This window comes from Nesoenas mayeri (assembly GCF_963082525.1).
Source record: "Nesoenas mayeri genome assembly, chromosome: 3".
Lineage (NCBI taxonomy): Eukaryota > Metazoa > Chordata > Aves > Columbiformes > Columbidae > Nesoenas > Nesoenas mayeri.
Genome location: NC_137544.1, coordinates 95,706,132 through 95,727,123, shown reverse-complemented (window position 1 = coordinate 95,727,123; position 20,992 = coordinate 95,706,132). Strand labels below are relative to the sequence as shown.

Genomic DNA, 20,992 nt, shown 5'->3' with positions numbered 1-20,992 from the left:
TCATGTAGTAAAAAAGGTTCTTTTTTTCCCTTTCCCCCCTTCCCCCCCAATAATACTACCCAAAATTATTGAATTATATTTATGTCCGCTCCTTAAAGCTTCTATTTCCTTCCTTGGGAAAGGTCTAAACCCCATTGAAGTTATTGATACTTGCATAGTCATTTTTAAAATTATTCTTTTTCTGTTTACATTATGAGCCTGTAGAATTACAACTTGGTTTTGTTTGCTGACAATAGAAATGTGCTCTTTTCTGCACTTATTAGAGCACTTCTGATCTGTAGGAACTTATGTTCTGTTTTACAGAGCAATACAGAAAAGCATTGCAGAGGCGAAAAATTTCAAGCTTTCTCTTTCCAAAATTAGCCCAAATTAGAACATTTAAGCTACAAATACATTATTAAAGCATTATAGTGAACTAACTGTCAAAGACATTCTTTTGTTTCCTTCCCAAATATTTTGGTCGTCTTCAATGAAAATTATACATTAGCATCTCTTGAATTAATTTTCTTTCAATTTAAGTATCATTCTCTGATTCCTTATACAGTATCTCTATTAATTTGAATAGGAATGACTTCTTCTATCTGGTTCTGTATTTATTCTTTCCGGCTGTCCAAAATACATATTAATACTGCTATTGGTTCAATATCTTAATCTCTTTTTTGATGCAAATATCAATAAATCAAGCTTCCTGGAACTTTAAAAAAAAAACAAAAACTTTTAAAAGGAGCCTTGAAAACCTCGTATTTTTTGAGACTACATCCAGCTCTAAAGATTTTTGGAAGCAGTAATCTCTTAAGAAGTGAAATTGTAGAATTGTTTGCCTTCCCTTTCGTAATTCTATTTCCTTAGGTAAAGCATTTGTACTAAGCACTTTCATTCAACTTATTAAGTAGGAAAACTTATTTTCTGTCCATTTAGATGCTGGTTTCAATTTTACTGTTTTTATAAGCAGTCGACTTTCCTTTACGCTACCTTTTAGATCACTATGTTGGCTAACTCCATAAATAAACAGGTATCCCATTGCAACGCTGTTCACTGTTCATTCTTTCCAAGTTATCGAAATTGTTTAAAAAAAATACCACTTCCAAAAAGATAACAAGTTAAATTAATTCATTTTTTTCCCTCTCTTTTAAAATACAGTGGAAGTCCTGCACGCTGAAGGTGACTGACAACCAGCTTTAAAATCTTCAGACTGTCTTGGTGACAAGGAAATGCCTATTATAATCTCTGTGAAAATTCACCCATTTCAGCAGCACTGACAGATGCTTAACAGAAATTCAGAGCTTAACAGCTAAAAGCTTTGAAAACTCCACCCACTGCAAACCATCTTAGGCCCCTGAAAATTCCCATTTCTGACCAGTGTGTCCACACCAGCATCCCCTCATACCCCTGGACCACAGCAGCTGGATGTGTACTTAGAAAATATTTTCTTGTCACTTCTATACTTCATTTGAATATAATTTACTCTTTAAATTCCAGTCCAGACTAACGCTACTACAGCTGTAGTATTAAGTACAGGAGTCGAGCAGCAGGATGAAGTGCTGAAAAGATGAAAAAGATCCCACAGAGGTCTAAGATCAATTCCCAGCATTGAAACACACAACTAATATTCCTGTAGTGTTCCTGCCCTCGTTCTATTTGGTCTCAAATGAGGAAAGAAAGCACGATTAGAAAGCAAGATTGATGTGTTACATGTATCCTTCTCGTGAACATTTTACTATTATTGCAGTTTGTTTCAGGCACATTTGTTTTTTGTGTTTGTTTTTGACAAAAAAAAAAGGAAGAATACGAAGTTCTCTAAGTGATACAGAAACACCCTTTAAGATCTCAATACTTATTTAATTATATAAAAAGATCCATTTGGCACTATATACTGAACCTGTGTGTTCCTTAACGAGAATTCCATCATTCTTTTTTCCATACTTTTATCTTAAATAAGATACAACTACTTCATTTAGTGAGAACTCTTTCTGGAACTTAAAATGCAATAACTTCATGGTTTCTTAAAAATAACTTCACCTTGCTAGCTGCATTTTGTAATTTAAAGAAGTGTAAGCTTCCTTATTTTTTTAGCTGTTTATTACTATCCTAACTGGTGCAAGAAAGATATTTTCAATCAAGAACTAATTCCAGAATAGGAACAGAAAGCTTGCTTTGATTCCTTTGTCTTATTTTCATAGCAATTTTGAACGCAAAGAGTACTCAGTTGGGGTGAGTCACTAACACAAAGCAGCTTTACAATGGTTCTGTATGAACCCTTTCAGTAGGGCACACGTTAAATTCTCTGCCCATCTACTTAAGGTATCTATATGATCTCAATTTGGGTACCTCATAGATGTGTGTATATAGATTTTTATATATATATATATATATATATATAAGTGAAATATATATTATGGTGACTAATAGTACCACTGTAATAGTAGAAGTTAAGTTTGGCGCGTTACAGACAAGGAACTAAAGTACAGGTTTAAATAAGAGGTAATAAAGATTGCTGTGAATCTAGCTCAGAAGTGCTCATAATCACAGAAAGATTTCAATGAAGTGTTGAATTGAAACCCCGTCTTTAAGACTTGAGCCCTAGCAATTTCTTCCAGTTTGTTTTGGTTTTGGTTTTAATTTTTACTTCAAGCCTTGTAAATTATTATTGATCTAAAATTCACCTGAATTGTGAACCACCACCAACATGGAAACCTCCAAGTCACTAGCTTCTTAAGAGATATAACCCCACAGAATTTTCCATTATCATCAGCTCTGTAGTGGAAGAGAAGGAAGAGAAAACAAAAAAATACAATATTAGGATGGGGGAAAAAGTAAATGGAAAAAGAAAAAAAAAGGCAGAAGGAGAAAGTAGGTGCAATGATTCAGAAAACAGTGACAGGTTGTTGGTAAATGAACAAAGGAAAGAAAGAAAGAAAGAAAGGGAGAGAAGTTTAGCAGATCTGTATAGAAAAATGAGAAAAAGAGCAAAGATAGGAATAAAGAACAGACGAGATGCAAACAGGAATGAAAAATTACAAACAGCTAAAATAACAAAGCAAAAATGACAGAGGAAGAAAGGTGAAGGAATGGGGAAAATAAAACAACACATGACATGGAAAAAAATGGTTCAGATCTGAGAAAAAAGCAATGTCAACAGAGCAAAGAGATAAAAGAGAAATCAGTGATGTTTGATGGGTGGGAATATCCACATTTGCAGGTGAAAATCTGCACAACCTAGAGATACAGCTAGTATCCAGGAGAGGCATGACATTTTCCAGAATAAGCATTTGGTTTATATTTATATTTTATACCTATTATTATTTTTCCTTTTGAGTGGGAGACAAGGGTAATTATTTATTCAGATCCTGAGACTCCAAAGGACCTTGACTTCTCTTATCTATATGGGAATTTTTTCCCCTTCTTTCCTTGACACACTGGCTCAGTGACTTGCTTTAGTAAAACGGACTTATTTCCTGTAGTATATTAGAGGATTTCTGTAAAAAGGATTCTAGAAAATGCAGGGGTTTTTGCTTTTGAAACAGCTCTCAGAACTTTATCAAATAAAATGCAGCTAGAACCCAGAAAAACCAAGGACAATCTCCGTTTACAGGAATACCTAATAGGTAAACAACAGAAGCAAATTGTCTACATATGCTCAAGAACTCCCCTAAAACCTTTCAGATATTAGTGCCTGTAGAAAATATGCTTAGGAATGGATGAGATTACTGAAAGATGCTGTGTAATCAACAGCCTTGAAGGTTTAAAAAGCTCTCCTGATGAGGGCCCTGTGCAACCTGGTCTAACTCTGAAGCTGGCACTAGTACCACTTTTTGGGCCAAATGACCAGAAAAAGAAAGGCAAAATAGACACTGTGAAATCGGAAGCATGGGATATGCTTTGAAACTGAGGTATCTTTCCTTCACACACCCAGTAACAGGGCTACAAATTCACAGAAAAGGCAAGGATTAAGCAGCAAGGAAGATGTCAGTCTGTTCCACCCACTCCAGTACGGCCTCAAACAAGTTTCTCTGGGAATAAAGAAACACAATTACTAGAACCTAAATTTCTTGCACTTCTGAGACTTCCCACTGTCACAGAGAGTCGCTTTACTAGGCTTATATGTAACATATTATGTAGTTGTTCCTATGTTTCCATAATTCACAAAACAGGTAATTTTCTGCACTTGGACAGGACTCAGTGAATATGAGTCTGGCTGGTGAAGGTATTTTAGTTCAGCCATGGCAGCGATTTTAAGAGCTAGGCAAGAGCTCAGGAGGATCAGTGGCCAAGCTGCATATTGCATAGAGGGCTCGTAAGGTCTACAGAATGATGTTTCAGCCCTCAGTAGACAGCAAGAGAGGAACTGTTCTTCCCTGCCATCCCTCAAAGCAGTAACAGTGCTGAACAATCAAGGGTCAGAGTGCTGCACACTGTTCTCAATGCATTTAACTTCCCAAAACACCCTCTGGTAAACTGCGTTGCCATGAACATGGTGTTATACCTACAATATTAAACTTATTAGCTGTTGAGACAGAGTAAAAACATGCATATCTGTCAAAATTTGTCTCTTGTGGACCTTTCTTATGCAGCAAAAATGTTACACCTAATTTGAAATTACTGTTTGATGCTGCTTGTTGAATAAGAGACTTAAAGGTGGTGCACAGCAGTTAATTAGTAATCAGTCTGACAGCCACAGCTGCAAAATGTTTGTATGATAATTTCAAAATTGAAAATGATTTATTTCACTCTACATGAAATTAATGTACACTCATTAGAAAGTCAGTGATTATCTTGAAAAAGTATTACAGGAACATTTCAGTAGTTTTGCTACAACATCAGAAAGTACACAACATGTATCTCCAGACCTATTACCATCCCACCCTTTCGCATCATTTGGTACAAGCAAACTTCTTAGATCTTACCATTAGAATTGAAAACATACTCAGCAGAATTATATTCAATGTGTTTCACAACCAGAATGCTAATTGTTTCAAATCTCAGCATTGTTTAAACTACTTTATTAAGCTATATATAAACCTGATATTTAACTGATATACGTGCATGTTACAACAAAGGAAATTCTGATTAAATATAAGAAAAAAGTTTGAAGTCAGAGTGGGTATAGACTGGATGAGGTTACCCAAAGAAGCTGTGTAACTGACAGCCTTGAAGGTTTAAAAAGCTCTCCTGATGAGGGCCCTGAGCAATCTGGTCTAACTCTGAAGCTGGCTCTTTATCAATCAGGCGATCAGACTAGATGACCTCCACAGGTCATTTTCACCTATTATTCATTGATTCTACAATATATATTGAAAACCTCAATTCTATACTGTAATAATCAAGTATGGGAATAATTTCAAATACAGGTATCTCAAATACCCATAAAGCTTTTTCTATAATACAGTAGTTCGACAATTCACAGGTAGCTCCTCTTCATATGCTAGTTATAGTGCTGCATCTTGCATTTAATACATATACTTGCTGGCATAGTACTTCCATTGTTTACAAACAAACAAAACAAACCCCAAACCAAAAACTAAAGCACCACAACAAAAAAAACAAACCACCACAAAAACCAACCCCCCAAACTAACCCTGAATAAACAAATAATACAAGGAGCAAAAGAAATTCAGAATACTTTGCCAACTGGTGACATTCTACTGCAGTATACCTTGCAGATGACTACTTTTAGACAATGTAGTATCACTGAAATTTTTACGTCTGTAAAATGAATGTAAGTTAAAAAAATCCTAACAATAGTTTACACATACACATCAACACACGTATGTAAACACACACATATACATACACACACTCTATGGCCATGTATGAGTAAGCGGAACAATTTAAGGTTTATGAAATACTAAATATGATTAAGATTACACTGAGGAAGTAATATCCATTACAAAAGGCTGATGTTAGACAGCAAAATATTGACCTTTACAATTTATTAAGTGAAAAAGCCTTAATTTGCTTGTTATTAAAACTTTAACAATAAGTATGATAGCTTAGATGGCAAAAAGAAAAAAAAAATACAACATTTGCTATCACTTTGCATTAACATTTTGACCAGTCAACAATTCAGCAGTGAAGAAATGTGCAGTTTGATTCAAAGTAAGACAAGGCTATTTAAATAACTCAAAATAAGAAATGGGTATTGAAACATTAGAATTTTGATAAGCGATCACAGCTGCACTAGAATTAGTTTCTATAGCAACAGAGGAAATAATGTGGAGAATTGCATTGCAATACAAGATGGATTCCTTACAAACACTGCTGTTCAAATAGAAAACTTTAAAATTATTCACTGTATTAAAATATTTCTATTAAAATGGTTATTCAAATATCCTATACCTTGTACTTCATACATTGTTCTATTTTCATTCTCTGGGATTCAATTCTAGTCTATCCATTCAAGTTTCATATTACATTTTCCCACTTTCCCTCATTGCTTACCTTCCTATTTTAAAATTAATTAAAGTGACTTACTCTGAAAAATACTGTATCTTCGATCTCAAACTAATCTGCATTTTCAATCCTTTTTTTTTAATGATTTCTCCATAGAAGCACTCGTTACATTTATTTTTCCAGCAGTGCACTTGTAAAACATATGAGAATGCTTTGCACATGCTATTCATAAGAAGCTGCATCACAGCCATGAGAATTAACATCACTATGGAACTTTGGAAACTTGCACTCATGTGAGACTTGCATGAGCTTTTATCAGCGTGTGCTCTCATGTCCTAAGCATGATTAAGAAACCGTAGCAAATGTATTAGTATGCATGGACCGAATACCCAGAAGATGGTAAGATAAAAGCCTTTCAGTTAAGCACATATTTAGATTTCAAATGTTGCCTGTTTCTAACACTAAGAATTATTGTTTCATTGCGTCGTCTCTGATTCTAGTTATTTTTGGCAACTAATTAAAAGCATATGCCTGAACCTTTTATGTATTTTGCCCTCATAATGAGACCTATTACTCTGGCTTATTCTATCCTTTTGAGTTCCAAAGTATCATTCGAGTTACCATGGATACAAGTGATATGCTTTCTCCCACAACTGCTTTGTGTGCCTTATCAAACACCAGAAAACTGACACAGTAGGAATCTGAGCCATCTATACAGGATGAATATCTAACCCCTTGGAAGTGTTCTTCATCCCCCTACCCTCTCAAAAAACTGAGGTATGCCATATGCTAACATTTGTAATGAAATAAGCAAGCACGTTCTTTTCGATCTGAAATCCAGCACTTCTGCTTGAGGAAAACAGAATGAAAAAAGGTGCAGACATAAAACGATTTAACCTGATCAACCCTGAAATGGTGTTAAAATTAAAAAAGGAGTATATCATTCTGAGTTTGCTATTTACTATGAGCTGACAGAGTTTAAGTGTTTCTCTATCAATATACCTCGCTGAAGACATAAAATGCAGCAAATTTCAAGCAAGCATTTCAGAAAGGAGGTGCAGAACCATTGCGTGCAACTCTGAGATTACGCATAAACCAGAATAAATAGAACTCCCTTAAACAGAAATTGTTAGACCTCTTTATACCAATTTATTATGGGCATTTTCAAATGCAAATTGCATTCCAACAAGCTGGGAATAATTTGTACTCATCAGTGAAGAAGAGGGCAGTTAGTAAACTGATTTTCCCTTTATGTTTCTGTATTCCGACCTCCTCTTAGAAAAAAAAGACTCGCTCCCACTGAGCAAAATTTACACAGGATTCAAAACCCAAGTGCCGATACTAACATAATTCGAATTAATGTATGGGAAGTAAAGGGGACTAACCAGAAGGAAAAATAAATTATTGTAATAGGAACTAGATATAGAATCATTCACGGCCACCTCCCACCTTTCAATGCATTGAATCATTGGAAAGGTATCAACTACATAAATAAGTGTCACAAAAGCAACTAAGAGTTAGAGAGCCAGAGAAGATTGGGTAGGAAAATGATATTCTTGCCTCTTTTCTTCAGTTACTTAAACTTATTACAGGAAAATACTAAACAAAAAACTTAACCTGACTTGCTCATATGCACAACCTCAGCCTTGCTTTAAAACACAGAGATTTTTGAAGCATAATATCGGAGCCACTGAAGCATAAAAAACAAGCTCTTACACTTGTTTATATTAAGATCATGAAATATCTGTATAATTCTGATAGGTTTTCCACCAGTGCATATGAAATAAAGACATATTAAATATCTTCATTTTTCTAACAGTGTCACTGAAGGGTAGACTTACATTCACATGGATTTCATAAGATGCATTTCTTTTAACTTTTAAATTTAACTTTAAATTGCCTAGATTATAGTGCTTTCTTTTGGGGACAATAAAGATCCACATAATATTTCTATGGTAAACATTCAACTAGAAATAAACATCACTTTTTTTCCTATAAATTCCTGTTAAAAGTTACTGAAAGCTAGAGAACAATGAAAAGGAACTCAAAATTGACTGTTACCTTGTGGTATTTATGGTAAGTCATCCGTATTATCAAAATATTGCTAGTTCTGTAGTTCTGTGTTGGAACCACTCAATGGCTATGTACTCCTGCCATTACATTCACTGTTACACATGCTATTCTTTCATTTCTCCTCTGTGTAATATTCTCCTGGATTATCTGCACTGTGCACAAAAGCACAGGAGAGATGTCCCGTTCCTCTCTGAGTAGGACTAAGGTGCCAACTAGTATTTTTTAACAAATAACTACCATTGTTACCATCCTTCATAAAATGAGTTCTTATGTCCTTCCTCTGCAGGATCTCAAAGTCGTCTGGAAATAGCAATGATTGTTCCCTACAGCTCTGAGGCCAATAGACTGCCTCTAACACTAACGACAACTACTGGTTTTATTTCCAAGTATTTGTTTTTCTTTTTAAAGTCCCTTCTTGTTAACAGGAAGGAAATGGCACCAGGAAAAGCAGATGATTAAGAGCAGTGGTTCTCATGTCAGTGAAAGGAATTTCACTCTGCAAACAGCCAAAGACAACAGCCACGATCCAGCATGACGGTGAGTTTCTCTGAAGAAGAGCTTTAGACGCTGCTCTCTTAACAGATTAATTATTGCTCAGTTACAAGGGAAAACGACCATAAACTCAAAACACATTTTCAAATTTTACCAGACCTACTCAAGCATTACCTATTTGCCAGATTTTGTGTGGACATACAATTCATGATCCAATATATGATAGGAAAAGAAAAAAAAATACGTCAGAGCAGTACAATCAACTTCATCTTCAACAAGAGCTTTTAAGTCATACTGTACTTGCAAATTCTTATGTGATTATTTCTATACTAAGACGTAAGCAAATAAACACTGTAAAGTCCAGGGAAAATACAGCATTATTCTCTCTCGTTATTCTCATAACATAAAAAGAGTTCTTTTCTGGCACTATGTACAGAATTTAACTCAGTCAAATATTAAGCACTCCAAGTAAAATAATTCTGAGAAGGTGGTTACAAATTAATGCAATATTAGACTAGTCTTCTGGTTTGTATGTATCAGATCTTGAAAACAAGTGCAGTACATTATGCTGATTCTTACTTAACGCATCAAATTGCCACATTGCTACATATACAACAGAAACACTTTGAAGTATAATAAATCTTAATAAAATGTAACATAGAGATGGCATCGTACTTTTCATTTCAGAGTGGTTTTTTTTTCTCCTATTAAAAATCACAGGAACCTGGACAAAATTCTAAAGAGACACTATCTGTTTTATATCATATTAATACAGTGATTTTAGTGCCAGGGATTTAAAAACAAAGTTTCAAAAGGCATCACACCTACCACCAAACTACGACTGCTGAAATATAGGGATAACCAAACCAACGGGAACTATGAGATACTGGAAGCCATGGGAAGTTTGAGCAAAATCAAGCAACATTCTAAACAAGATTCCATGAAGATACAAAGAAATGAGTCTAATCACTAGTGTTAATCTTGACCAACTTAAACAAGAACAGATGCTGCCCCTCTTTTTTGCCAAAAGATGCAAAGTTGGCCCTGACCTTTAGGTTACAAGTGTTTCTTCTGGTACAGATGTCAACTCTTTGCAGTAAACAACAGTAATCATGTCACCTGTTTAAGTCACATAAGCTGTATTTGTTCAGATTGAGCATTTTCAAAGAAAAGAAAATCACACCTGAAGTCAGTCTCTTGAAGAGATGAACCTTTTGTAGCTTCATTCTCCAAGATTTGGATTTTTCAGATACACATGCTCTTATCAGCTCTATTTTTAACCTGCCGCTCATATAGGATACTTAAAATTCTGAACATGTTTACATTATCCATCCAGCAGGCTAATGGAACTGCATACCAGACAGTCATGCATAATTCAAATCAATATCCTCAGGCTTGCAACTCTAAGTCAAAGCTGCCTTGAAATAAGCTGGGTGTGACTTTAACATGAATAAAACGTATCTAATTTTTAACCTTTATCTGACAAATTGATATATTTGCAAAGGAATGTCAGAAAACTTCTTTAAAAATTAAAACAAATAGAAAATCATAACGGTATATTTTTCAAAAAACACCTTTAAGAACAAAATTTTGAAAGGTTCAAAAAGAATAAGCCCAAAGGTTTCAAATAGAGAGCTGGGTAGGTTTGTGGTTTTTTGTTTTTGTTTGTTTTTAAGCAAAATACACAAATATATACATAAAAACACATGCTGGTAGACTATAAAGTGGTGTGAAAGGTGAATGTAGCAAGATTTTCTATTTACAAATTTAAAGATCAAGCTTTAATTGAACTGGGCATAGGTGACTCCACACAGAAAATCTTATACTCAGTTAAGCATGTCTGCCAGCTTCTCTCAAAGGAACAGAATGAGAATTTCCATAATAAAATAATTTTCCCTTTGAGTTTTCCTATGTGCTTTCATGAGACCATGATTCCACCACAGCAGAAAACCTTCAGCCACACTCAAATGACCAGAAGCCTGGCAATTACATCAGCTACAGATCTATTTCCAGCTCACTTCTAAATACAGTGAAAGAAAAGTAATTGCAAACAAAGAAACCCAAGCCTCTACCCCTTAAAAAAAAAAAACCACCAAAAACACAAAACAAAAAAAACCCAAACAAACAAAAAAACCCACCAACCCACACCCAAGCCAAAAGAACACAAAGACTTCAACTTGTATAATAAAACATATTATGCTTACCCTTCCCTCCAAGGAAAATATTCCAATAATTCCTAAAATTTAGGATAACTTTATAACATAGAACTGTTTTAAGTAGCACATAAGAGCTTATTTTAAAAAGGAAAAAAAATACAGATCTTTGCCTTCACAGAAGCCACAGATACAATTTCATGTTGTTTACTCAGATACAATACAGTCCCAATAAATAATATACACAATTGAAGTAGCTATGAAAATAGTAATCTTAACAATAAAATACATGTTATTAGATAAAAATGGTAACATTGTTCATCTTGTAGAAGGACAAAATAGTCATTGAGTAATTCCAAGAGAATATCTATGATATAGTTACAGCATGTCTACGAAATAGATATGTGTAAATAAGGAAAATTATCTACACTGACTAGGTAACAAAGCAAAAAGAGTTAATTTATAAAAATTACCAGTTGTTCTTCTTTTACCAATGAGATGGTTAAAATGTAATGCAATTGGATTATAAAAAACAGTCCTAACAGTAACTGGTCTTTAACCTAGGGGAAAAAGCACAACTGGGACATAAACATTAGTCTCAAATTAGAGTTAAAAATCTTTTAACATTTAAAGCTAAGAAGAATGATCCATTTATCCATAGGCACTATGGAGGAACAACTGATAAACTCATCTATTGCTATATTCTTATATGAAGTTGTAATAAGGTTATGTAAGCATAAGAAATAAAAACAAGTACTGCTCCATTCTGCTGACCAAGCAGCACGACTATTCTCAGCAGGTAAGTACACTACTGGCTGTACACAGGGTAAAATCCCTTTTTCCAATGCACATAACAAATATCTATACAGAGATCTCCAGCCTGCTGTTTGATCCTGTTTCTTACTCACTCATTCCATGATAAGCCATGGGATCTCTGCAATTAGGGTTGCAATTAATGAGAACTATGCCTTCTTTTGTATTCTGTGGGAGTCTTTCAGAACAAGACATATCTCATGGTCTATGTGCACGAAGATCAAAGAAACTGCTTCCCTATAACACTAGATATTACCATAATACCAAGAAAAAAGAACACCTCTATCCAATAGCTTTTATATCATATCAATAAAAGAAACACCCAGTTTTCAATGGAAAACCTCAGAATCAGCAAAGGTGCTTGGTTCATCACGGAATGATCTTCTTTGCTGATATAGTACTGGCCCTTGTGCTTAAGTCTTAAATCAGTTCTACATTTTATTAATGTGGAACATCTGTATCAAATACAATGCCACAAGGAACTATTTCAGCCACAAATATATACACGCACTTTTCCCAGATAATGACAGATCTTGATCCTTTCATAAATTCCAGATTCAAATAGATTACTTATTAAAATAGTAAGTTCACAACAAAATGGGAACTTTCCTGTAATTATTAATGTATGATTTACATCACTTCAGAGACATCACATTGCTAAGGGTGACTTTCTTCAAAGCCTTCACATCAATGCAAAGGGTATCTCTTCAAAGACTTCAAAATGCTGGCAGGAGGAACCTAATTTGTGAGACTGCTTGGCTTACTTGTTCACATCAGGAAAAAAAGCCCTTTCTCACCGGAGGACAGGTTTTCTTCCTCTTTGGAGTTGGTCTAGCTGGAAAAGGAATTTTTCTGATGAAAATCTTATCATCATCACAGACTTAGAGTTTTGCTACTAGTTTTCTTCTCTCAGCAGTAGATGACATGCACGCTTTAACATCATCTTTCGCCAGCAACTCTGCTGCTAATCACAGGGTAAATCCATAACTTCAGTATTATTCAAATTCATTCTATCAAGCACTTTCATGTGTTTCCTTCGGTTGACAAGATACTTACTGTGCACAACTTATCTAGCTTTTCAACTCACAAGTTCTCAATGTAACTCCATTTTCTTCCAAACTGTGTTTAAATTCAGACACAGATCTCCTTTGCATTTAAATTCCATATTTACGTCTTGCCACCTCTGTAATATTCCTCAAGAAAATTACAATATTGAATTACACATGTACTTTCTACCCCATCTGTGAATTCTTTCCATTCCACGTCTTCAGACTCTGTTACCACTATGCTTGTCTGCCATTCACGCAGATAAAGAAACATAACCACAACATAATTATAGTCTAATATGTGAATAACTTCCATGAAAAGCTCCTTGCTATCAGGAACTTTTCAAAAGGTAAAGGGTAACACTGTCTTGGGTAGTAAAAAAGATCTGAATTCTGTAAAACTGAATAAAAGACAGAGCAAAAGTTACTCTTTAAATCACCTTAGTCTTGCCAATGCTCAGTTGACTATATTTTTGGGAAAAACAAAATCATTTCAAATACTTAACAGAACTGTCTTCCACTATAATAGAATAATAGTGTCATAATGCATTAGGAAGATACTTTGTTGGTGTTCCCCCCCAGCCCCAGCAAGAGTTAAAAACAAAAACAAGCAAACAAAAAAACAAACACACACAAAAAAAACCCCAAACCTGACAGCACCTGAGAAATTAAGCAGAAAACAATCCAAATCAAGTTAGCTCTGGACAGTATCGTGCAGCTCCTTGAGTTACAAAAGTATATTTTGTAGTACACAAAACTATCCTTAAAACATTCCCTTGATATAGCTATGGTTGAACTGCCACACTCCCCAGAGGCTTCAAAAGCACAATAAATTATCTTTCTCCAATTTTTAAGGGCTTAGAGCCAAGGAAAACTCACTGCTATTTACCTATAAATAGGAGGCACATACAAAGTCCTGATTCCTGATTATGTGTATCATTAGTACTGCATCATTGCACTTTCTACTGTACTACATGAAGATCTTAAATTACTCTTCAAATAAAAAGTGTCAAGGGTAGCTGCCAACATAACAGAAAAGAAGCATAAGGAAGCTGGATCAACTGAATAAATATTATAATTTTTAAAAATCCCATTTTTCTCTCCCCAAAAATCTCTAAAAAGTGCATCAAGAATTGTGTATCAATCGATAGTATACAAGCACTGTCAGCTGACATACACAACTATGAATACCTAAAATATCTCCTAAATGTAACATGACTCAGCCTTCAAAATACACTCTGAAATATTTGGGGAATACTGCTCTGAAGATTACTTAAAATTTATCTTAAGTGTCTTTACTGAAGACCCTTTTAAAGTGTCTTGATGAACGTTACTATTTGAAGGCCTAGGTCTATCCAAAGCTGCAGGCCTAAAAGATAAAATTCTTCCAATGGGTATTATACCAGAGAAATCTCACAGGTAACCTGATAGAGACACATCAATGAAAACTGGGTAGCCAACTTCTTACTAAATACTCTTTCCATTGTATTTCTAATTAATTTATTTAAAGATCATTAGAAGAAAAAGAAGAGAAATAATTATTTAAGTAATGATCTAGTATTCAACTGAGCTATCAGTCTTCCAGTCTGAATACTAGTTCATAGCTCTTATTGCACATGAACTACCTTCTTTGTCAAAAATCAATACAATTAAACACTATTCGCTGAAAAATAAAACAGTTTCAGAAGAAATATGAGGCCTAGGCACTTCTTTTAAAAATGTTCTTTAAGCTTCAATGATTGTTTGCTGCTACCCTTATCTACAGTCATGCTGAATAAAGCTATAGCTAAATAGAAAGTTACATGTATTCACGAGGTGTTAACAGCTACATCTTATTTGCAGTCTCAGACAGATAGACCAATTTTGAGAAAACTTTCTGGCCTTATTTTGCTGAACACAATACAACCATACTGAGGCCCTCACTCCATACTTTAGAACCAGTATGTCTTTATTCACACCTGGATTGCAAATATACCTGCTTATATGCAACGAATAATGACAGAAACTAAACTGGAAAATTTATAATGTTCATGAGATTCACTGAGAGATCCACTCTTCCTCTCTCAGCCTGTCCAGTGGCTTTCATCTTAGCTTGACAAGTCCAAAGAAGTAGGATCCTGCAGGTTATTTAGAGAAGAAAACATCCCAGGTTGCTTTAACAAACTGGAGAGATTTACCTGTGTACCAGTTTTGAGGTGCTTATGAAAGAGCCTTTGGTGTTTATGTTGGGAAGATTTTGAAATAAAATCTATGTACTTCAAGTAGTTCAGTAAAGAGACTTTTACCAAGACATGAAAACTAACAACAGAGAAAGATGAGGCAAAAAGCTGCATAAAGAATCTCATCCAAGAGATTGCAGAAGAACAGTCGCCTTCACGTGCAAAGATTGACACCGAGGAGCAAGGCAAACATATGTCCAACAGACACATCAACAGAAAGTGCCGAAAGCCTAGAGAAGAATAAAAGTGGAGAAGATAAACTACAAAAATAACATCATATTCTACCTTCACAATATGGAAAAGATGGATAAAATCCAGTAGCATATGCCTGCTAGAGCAGCAGATTCTCATTTAAGAGAACTTATGTTTTCTCACTGCAGTCTTTTAGTGCTTCCATATGTTTCCAAAAAACCTTGTGAAATGTAAGGCACTTGGGCCAATCTCAGAAATAGAGCCTCTGAACAAACGTGCCTTCCACCATGGGGCTTTATCAACTGAGAAGTCAGAAAAAGACTTTAAAACAGGCTGGAGATGGAACCTGTGGTTGTACCAAGCTGGTAAACTATAGCTAAATAAAGTACATCTTAGTATGCTAAGTAAGCAAGAGAGCGTACTGCTTTTTCCATCACGATGTCACTTCGCCTCAGAACTGGGATCAATTTCCCTTGCTTGCTTGCTAATCTGGAATTTTGCACAGCTGTTAAAGAGGTGATTTGGCAAGACGAGCTTTAAAAACATCACAAATTAACTATAAAAACACAGAATGTTTTCTTCCCCTCTTATACCTTTCTCGTTTCAACGGATTCAGAGAATGTTCATTTCAATAGCAACCTCCAGTTTTTGACATCTTCCTGCCAATCTCTAATTTCAATATATTTACCCTAACATTTCTAAGTTTAAAAACTTCAATGTTTAGGAATTTAAGGGACTGCTTCCTTAAAGAAAATATTTTGTACTTGCCTAGGAAGCTTGTAGATATAACAAAGACACAACAACTTGCCTATATAATGCTTGAGTTTTTGAAGTTCAGAACTAGCCACTATTAGAAACAAAGAGGCTAGTTTAATATCGTTGTACATTTTTAAAAAATTTAAGTTGTTCAGAAAGCATGATCCATTTAAGATCACAACCAACACAGATACTAATAAATAATTCCAATTACCAAAGTACAAAGAATAATGACTATTTTGAATTTAAAGTTTGTACACTTCCTTATATAGATCACTACTTCAATTAATAACATCCTTCTTAGAAGAATTACCTTACATTTTTATTTTTGCTTTTCTAGTGTTGTGTTGTTTGGTTATTTTTCCCCTCCCTTTATTTTCTGAAACAGACTTGTAATATCATAGACTGTATTATTCCCCTCTTCCAAGATAATACAAATAACTGGAGCACATGAAGGCGATGCTACATACTTAACAGGATAATAGGACCATTTAAAATGGTATGGAGTAACACAAGAAGTAGGACACAAATCATAAACAATGGAATTGAAGTTACAATAGGAGATGTACCAGGGAAAAGGAAAAACACGAGAAAATACAGGAGAAAGAACACAAGTAATATTACTGGCAAAAATAAGACTTAAAACTTGGAGCTGACCCTAGGACTCTGGTCCTAGGGCCAGATACTGGATTAAGACCACATATAGATGTCAAGAAATACTGCAGTTATACAGATTTCTCTGTTCTCCGATCAACAGTTTTAAGTCATTTGTGCAGAAGTTGGAAATTTTGGGTGTAAACCTATCTTCTGACCCATTTTACTTTGCCATCTGTACCATTTAGTTTGCCATTCTGTACCATTTTACTTTTCATGATGACATTTGTCATCATCTTGATTTTCTAATGAACTAGACTTTCTTTTAGAGATACTCTGTAATTAAGCCTGTTCATGAGGAGCTCATTGCAAAAGTTAACTATTTACAAGAGGTCAGAGTCTAGAAATACTTGCATCTAGGCACGATTTTTTTTTAATTTAAAATATACATTGTAAGTCACCAAAATCTAAGTCCATCAAATGTACTACACAAATACATGAAGTGGATCAGACACTGGTCACACGCAGATAATTGTGAACCCAATTTTAAAACCTAAGCCTCACAGAATGAACTAAAGTGCTCCTCGAACATCCCATCACCAAAATACACCAAGGAAACTCAAAAAGTATATTGCTTTCTTCATTTAACTACTAAAAACATTATAAAAAAAATGTCATGCCAGTTCTATATAAATATGCTGAAAAGAAAGATTAATATGGCCATCTAGAGGAGAAAAGAATGATGTGAAAACATGCCACACGCATTTTCAGGTTTCAGAATAAAATAGTTTTAGGGGCATGCAGCCAGAAAACAGATAATAAACTAAGCAGGTATTTGATAATAAGTGAACCTTAAAATAATATGATCAGAAATTATTATGGTCTTAGTAATGAAAACATATTATTATGCATGTTTTTAGTAATGCAAGCAAAGCCTCCAGGGTGTATTAATAAAGACAAGATTATATTTTTTTCTCTGAAATTTTAAAGATTAAGATTAAAGTGCAGAGCAAACAGTTATTAGTCAAACTGTTTATTGACTCCTTTGAAAATACACAGCACACTGTTGCAAGATACATGTGATAGAGATTAACTGCTGAAGAGAAAATAACACAGGATTTTCCAAAAACGAAATATCATTTTCATTTCTGATATTACTCTACCTCTGATGGAATTTTTAATGATATCATCAGAGGTTGATTTACTAGCAATAACCAGAGTGGAAACAGAGATGAGACAAAATGAATTCTCACTTCTCAGCACTTTGCTGCAACACTATCAAGCCCTGCTCAACATTGGACTGATTGGTGCCTTAAGCTGGAAGTACAGCTGAAATGTTCAGGTCTCAGAAGTAGAAATGATGAAGTACGTATGAGGAAACAGAAGCGCACCAAGTCAAATATACTGACAATCGCTTCTCACATTAAATACAGTACATATGAATACATTGCTTGCTCCCCCTTCACTACAAATAATCAAGAAATGGTTCCATCATTTGCTTTTACACTTACAAAAAAACCAAAATTCAACAGTCATAAAAAAAATAACTATTTAATGAACAATGTCAGTATTCCTATGGCATCAAGTCTTCTACAGATTTATTTTCCAAGTTTAAGGAACAGTAAAGCTTTCAATTTTTAAAAATTATACTGAAACCTCTAGGATGTTGATGCTCTCCACCTGGAGCTTTTTCTGTAAACACGTACGAACTGTTTGCTAGCTATAGCCAATCTCTCACTTATTTTTGATGACAGGCTTTCTTTATTAGGTTTCTATCTTCTCTTTTCATCAAAGTTTGAGGTTGGGCAACTTCCCTTCTGTAATGATCATAACATAACAAGGCACACACTGTCTTTTCCTCTATTCTAACACACTTATTATTGTGCAAAGTTTCTGTCTTTTATGTTTGAAATAATTTAGAAAGAACATTAAAAGTATTAACACTATTTATTCTAGTATGCCACCTTCAAGTCACTGAAAAGTGAAAAATACTAGGCTGTTTCTCTGTTGCCATGTCCAATAGCACAAAACGCTTTTTAATACTATCAGACATCATTATTTGAGACTAATACATTACAAAAATGAGACAAAATCATCACTCTAATTTGCAAGGATTTTGCAGAAAACTGTAGAATGACTGCAGGCTATCAAATAAATAACATTGCTGATTCTCCACTCCCTGTAAAATGTGAGAATGGTTTCACAAGCAGCAGCAAAAGCAAAATACTGACAATATTAAAGCTTTTGTACAAGTAGGTAATTAAAAATTTACAGTTTTCTAAGTCAGAATGTTTTGATAGTTTTTTGCTTTAAAAGGTTTTTTCCAAACTCTGAATGTTCTTTCATTATAATAAATTCAATCTGCATACTAATTTTAGAGTGAATATGCGTGTGCATATACATAAATGGGTTTTATATGCAGCCAGCTTCCTGAATGGAAAGAGTGTTGAGAAAGGATAGCAGCTGGTGACAGATATCTTTGGGAATAGGATAAAAAAAAACAAAAAGGAGGAAGGAGGAAATAATTGTAACTTCCCTGATGCAATACTTGGACTTGGAAAGAGTGGGGTTTTTTTTCTTAGATTCTAACCAAGATATAGATTTCCATGGAGAACTGGAGTTCTCATTCCCCAGAAGAGCACAAAAGTCAGGGATTATGAATTTTTATGATCTGAGAGGATGCTAAGGAAGACAATTATTTAAAAAAAAATAAAACCCACAACAACAAAACAACCAAAAAAACCAACACACAAACACCACCACCACCACAAAATGCAGGCTAGTACAACACCTTTGGAGTCTTACAGAGTCAAAGTAAAAAGCTCAGATGAACTCAGAACTTTTCACTGAGAAGATAACTTGGTAGGATTAAAAAAAAAGAGCAATGGTGAAACAGGTGAAACATCAAATGTTCCTTCCAACACTAATTATTCTATGATTATTTCAGCAAGTGGTCTCAGTAGTTTGAAAAGAGACAAATACATCATTCTCAGTACCTGAAAGTAGTCTTCTCGTATAGTTTCTATCTGGTATTATTTGCTAATAAATACAATTGCGCTTTCCATCTCCCATTAATATACATCACCATCCTTTCCCAACAAAAAGTCACACCAAAAGTTAGCATCTTCTCTTTCATATTGCCCCAGCAATGCTGTCTATAGATCTCAGTAGATATATTTAAAAAAAACAACAATAAAACCAAATATGATACTTTTGCTACCCCTTGTCATAGTTATTGTCCTCCACCACGGTGTCCAAGGATCGGTTCTTACTGCCTGACCTCACCTCTGCATCTCCTGCTCTATTTGCTGGAACTCAGGCTCCCAGCCTTCCTATAGCTTAATAGCGAAGGAAAGAACTCAAACTTCTGATGATCAGAAAACATTCCTCTTACTCTGCAACTTACTTCAATTATGGTTTTCATGTCCTTTGTGCCTTAACTTGGAAACACGAATAAGCATGCACTAATTTCAAATTTCAGCGGCAAAGAGACTTTTATATAATTGAATTTCATCACATAGTAGAAAATTTAACTTTTTTCAAGCACTTCTGGACTGTATAGAACATTTAAATACAGACTTTTAATGAAATGTATCCACTTTTTATTAGAAAATACCAATCTCTCAGAAGTCCTTGCATTTTAACCTATTGAAGGGGGACCAACAAATACCCTATTGTAGTACAACATCATATTAGTCTGACTTTGAAGTAACTTCAATCAAACCTTACTTTTCATGCTGGAAAATGGCTATAGATACAGTTCTCACATGCAGCTATTTTCAAGTACAAAAAAGCACACTGACAGCAGAATTCTCAGTCTCTATGCCAGGCCCTTACTTAAAATCAAGAAATATATACCACAAAATAAAATATCCATTGTTTACATCCAACTTTTAATGCCATGGAAAACTTTTATTAATTTAATCTTTGTAATAATGTCTTTCTGTGATTTCAAGAGAAGATGCAGAACATTCCAGTAATGCACACCACAATGACCATATGCACTGTAACCAGTAACCAATTCAATTTACTTTGCTGTAACAACAGCTTATCAGCAGAGGAATAATAGGTCTTGTTTGTATTTATAATACCACAGAATTCATCAAGAGTTGCCACATTTCCTTCCTAAATCAAAACAGTTTCAATTCCCCCCAAAACGAAATGACTAATGATTAAACTGTATGAAACTTAATATAACAAGATATTTTATAATTTGCAGTATTTCCAGAAACGCACACAAGTCTGTGCCAATATTTTGGAGCAT

The 20,992-nt window shown here is 34.5% G+C and overlaps 1 protein-coding gene across 3 annotated transcripts in view; it reads right to left on the bottom strand.

The window, feature by feature from the left end:
- The window catches only part of SYT14 (synaptotagmin 14), a gene marked incomplete at both ends in the record, with an annotated part of 72,173 nt that overhangs the window by 29,400 nt on the left and 21,781 nt on the right, over window positions 1–20,992 (bottom strand). The gene's annotated exons all lie outside the window — the stretch shown is intronic.